This window comes from Oncorhynchus clarkii, chromosome 18, assembly GCF_045791955.1.
Source record: "Oncorhynchus clarkii lewisi isolate Uvic-CL-2024 chromosome 18, UVic_Ocla_1.0, whole genome shotgun sequence".
NCBI lineage: Eukaryota > Metazoa > Chordata > Actinopteri > Salmoniformes > Salmonidae > Oncorhynchus > Oncorhynchus clarkii.
Genome location: NC_092164.1, coordinates 1359178 through 1364177, shown reverse-complemented (window position 1 = coordinate 1364177; position 5000 = coordinate 1359178).

The window sequence follows — 5000 nt, the reverse complement described above, 5'->3', positions numbered from 1 at the left end:
TAAACCTGGTCAGACCCTTGGTCAGTCCCCTAGTCAGTCCCCACACCTGGTCAGTTCCCACACCTGGTCAGTCCCCACAGCTGGTCAGTCCCCACACCTGGTCAGTCCCCACACCTGGTCAGTCCCAACACCTGGTCAGTCCCCTGGTCAGTCCCCAAACCTGGTCAGTCCCCACACCTGGTCAGTCCCCACACCTGGTCAGACCCCACACCTGGTCAGTCCCTAAACCTGGTCAGACCCTTGGTCAGTCCCCTAGTCAGTCCCCACACCTGGTCAGTTCCCACACCTGGTCAGTCCCCACAGCTGGTCAGTCCCCACACCTGGTCAGTCCCCACACCTGGTCAGTCCCAACACCTGGTCAGTCCCCTGGTCAGTCCCCAAACCTGGTCAGTCCCCACACCTGGTCAGTCCCCACACCTGGTCAGACCCCACACCTGGTCAGTCCCTAAACCTGGTCAGACCCTTGGTCAGTCCCCTAGTCAGTCCCCACACCTGGTCAGTTCCCACACCTGGTCAGTCCCCACAGCTGGTCAGTCCCCACACCTGGTCAGTCCCCACACCTGGTCAGTCCCAACACCTGGTCAGTCCCCTGGTCAGTCCCCAAACCTGGTCAGTCCCCACACCTGGTCAGTCCCCACACCTGGTCAGTACTCACACCTGGTCAGTCCCCACACCTGGTCAGTCCCCACACCTGGTCAGTCCCCACACCTGGTACGACCCCACACCTGGTCAGTCCCCACACCTGGTACGACCCTACACCTGGTCAGACCCCTGGTCAGTCCCCTAGTCAGTCCCCACACCTGGTCAGTCTCCACACCTGGTCAGTCCCCTCACCTGGTCAGTCCCCTGACCTGGTCAGTCCCCACACCTGGTCAGTCCCCACACCTGGTCAGTCCCCACTCCTGGTCAGACCCTCACCTGGTCAGTCCCCACACCTGGTCAGTCCCCTGACCTGGTCAGTCCCCTGGTCAGTCCCCACACCTGGTCAGTCCCCACACCTGGTCAGTCCCCACACCTTGTCAGACCCCACACCTGGTCAGACCCTCACATGGTCAGACCCCACACCTGGTCAGACCCTCACCTGGTCAGTCCCCACACCTGGTCAGACCCCACACCTGGTCAGACCCTCACCTGGTCAGTCCCCTCACCTGGTCAGTCCCCACACCTGGTCAGTCCCCAAACCTGGTCAGTCCCCACACCGGGTCAGACCCTCACCTGGTCAGTCCCCACACCTGATCAGTCCCCACACCGGGTCAGACCCTCACCTGGTCAGTCCCCTCACCTGGTCAGTCCCAACACCTGGTACGTCCCCACACCTGGTCAGACCCTCACCTGGTCAGACCCTCACCTGGTCAGTCCCCACACCTGGTCCGACCCCTGACCTCAACCCAATAGAGCGTCTTTGGGTTGAGATGGAACTGGCTGCAGCAACTGCATGGTGCCGTCGTGTCAGCTTGGACCAGCATCGCCGCGGAATGTTTCCAACACCTTGTAAAATACCCCTAAGAATTCAGGCTGTTCTGGAGGCAAAAGGTGGGGTCCGACCCGGTACTAGATGGGGTGTACCTAATAAACTATTATACGTGGGAATACTTTGGAACAGATTTCCCAAAGAAAGATCACTTACAGCTGGGGGTTTTACAGTTGTTTATGTCCAACAATAACGAGTATACACACACACACACACACTTCAACATCCTTCTTGAAATCTATAGAGTTTATCAAAAACCTCCTCTAATACTTGTGCAATGAGATCTGTCTGGAAAACATGAGACTGAATAAAAAAGGTTATTACTAATAGCTGTGTCTTTTGTATAAGAGAGAGAGAGAGAGAGAGAGAGAGAGAGATGGGGAGTGAGACAGAGCGAGAGAGAGAGAGAGAGAGAAAGAGAGATGGGGAGAGAGACAGAAACGGAGAGAGAGAGAGACAGATTCATAGAGCTGTTTTAGTTGGCTGTTTGCTCCTCTAAGATTATAATATCTAGTTTTTATTCAGGGTTAATTACATTTCATTTATGTTAAATTGTTGTAAATGGTAGGATTTGTTTATCAACAGCTTAGCTGAGAAGTCTTCCTCCTCCGCGTAGATGAGACGTCTGTTTCCTCCAGCTGAATCTTTGTTGTCTAAGACTTGATCTTTTCATGTATTATCTTGATACCAGTGTGCTCTGGGAAGAGAAAATAAGGTATTCAGACACACACACACACACACACACACACACACAACAACACACACCACAACACAGTTGAAAGTTGTAGCTCAGGGCTGGTGATAGTCTATCCATCTCATTAGTTCACAGTCCCACCACACAAAAGATGTACAGCTCTCTGTGTTGCTGAGAGGCTAATGAGAGAATAGGCTTGAAACCATGTGAGAGCTAACCGCTAACGCTAACTTATCTCAGCTCCGACACGGACACACTCTCACACACACCACACACACGCTTACACACACACACCACACACACTCACACACACACACACACACACGCTCACACACACACCACACACACACACACACACACACACACACACCACACACACGCTCACACACACGCTCACACACACACCACACACACACACACCACACACATACACACACACACGCTCACAAACACACCACACACACACACACCACACACATACACACACACGCTCACAAACACACCACACACACGCTCACACACACACCACACACACGCTCACACACACACACACACACACACTCACACACACACAACACACACGCTGACACACACACACACACACACACACACTGACTCCACCCCCAGCTACAGCTTATTTGCATGCCCTTGTCATTCGCGTTTTTTGCAAAACAAGCTTTGTGGTTTTGGCATTTCTTTGACTTTAGGAATAATCAGTCCTGAGACCCCAGGAATAATCAGTCCTGAGACCCCAGGAATCATCAGTCCTGAGACCCCAGGAATCATCAGTCCTGAGACCCCGGGAATCATCAGTCCTGAGACCCCGGGAATCATCAGTCCTGAGACCCCGGGAATCATCAGTCCTGAGACCCCAGGAATCATCAGTCCTGAGACCCCGGGAATCATCAGTCCTGAGACCCCAGGAATCATCAGTCCTGAGACCCCAGGAATCATCAGTCCTGAGACCCCAGGAATAATCAGTCCTGAGACCCCAGGAATCATCAGTCCTGAGACCCCGGGAATAATCAGTCCTGAGACCCCGGGAATAATCAGTCCTGAGACCCCGGGAATCATCAGTCCTGAGACCCCGGGAATCATCAGTTCTGAGACCCCAGGGGCGGCAGCGTAGCCTAGTGGTTAGAGCGTTGGACTAGTAAACGGAAGGTTGCAAGTTCAAACCCCTGAGCTGACAAGGTAAAAATCTGTAGTTCTTCTCCTGAACAAGGCAGTTTACCCACTGTTCCTAGACCGTCATTGAAAGTAAGAAGTTGTTCTTAACTGACTTGCCTAGTTAAATAAAGGTTAAATAATCAGCTTTTATCAGACTTTAATTCATCTACATGTCCAGCCCTTATTTTTCTCCTCACAGTGAAGTGTTTTACCACGTTATTTTCAGGACAACCAAAGGGGCTACGAGGATAATATAAAATAACTTGACATAAACAGTTGGATTCATGAGTTTTTATTGACACATGTCAACGACAACAAATGATACGGTTCACCAAAAACAAAAACCTAGTAGAATGAATGTACCAGGTTCAGAACATCTCCTCATTCAATAGGTTTTCCTTTGTTTTTAACATTTTCTACACTGTAGAACAAAACTATGAAATAACACGTACGGAATCATGTAGTAACCAAAAAAAGTGTTTAACAAAATCAAAATAGATTTTAGATTTTAGATTCTTCAAATAGCCACCTTTTGCCTTGATGACAGCTTTGCACGCTCTCGGCATTCTCTCAACCAGCTTAATGAGGTAGTCACCTGGAATGCATTTCAATTAACAGATGTGCCTTCTTAAAAGTTAATTTGTGGAATTTCTTTCCTTCTTAATGCATTTGAGTCAATCAGTTGTGTTGTAACGAGGTAGGGGTGGGATACAGAAGAGCCCTATTTGGTAAAAGACCAAGTCCATATTATGGCAAGAACAGCTCAAATAAGCAAAGAGAAACAACAGTCCATCATTACTTTAAGACATGAAGATCAGTCAATTCGGAATATTTCAAGAAGTGCAGTCGCAAAAAGCAACAATCGTTATGATGAAACTGGCTCTCATGAGGACCGCCACAGGAAAGGAAGACCCAGAATTACCTCTGCTGCAGAGGATAATTCATTAGAGTTACCAGCCTCAGAAATTTCAGCCCAAATAAATGCTTCACAGAGTTCAAGTAACAGACATCTCAACATCAACTGTTCAGAGGAGACTAGCGTGAATCAGACCATGGTGGAATTGCTGCAAAGAAACCACTACTAAAGGACACCAATAAGAAGAAGAGACTAGCTTGGGACAAGAAACACGAGCAATGGACATTAGACCGGTGGAAATCTGTCCTTTGGTCTGGAGTCCAAATTGGAGATTTTTGGTTCCAACCGACATATCTTTGTGAAATGCAGTGTGGGTGAATAGATGATCTCAGCATGTTTGGTTCCCACTGTGAAGCATGGAGGAGGAGGTGTGATGGTGTGGGGGTGCTTTGCTGGTGACACTGTCTGTGATTTATTTAGAATTCAAGGCACACTTAACCAGCATGGCTACCACAGATATGCCATCCCATCTGGTTTGGGCTTAGAGGGAATATCATTTGTTTTTCTACAGGTCACTGACCCAACACACCTCCAGGCTGTGTAAGGGTTATTTGGCCAAGAAGAAGAGTGATGGAGTGCTGCATCAGATGACCTGGCCTCCACAATCATCTGACCTCAACCCAATTGAGATGGTTTGGGATGAGTCAGACTGCAGAATGAAGGAAAAGCAGCCAATAAGTGCTCAGCATGTGGGAACCATGTGGGGAAAGCATTTTAGCGCAGTTTGTGACAGCAACTATGTGAGCTTA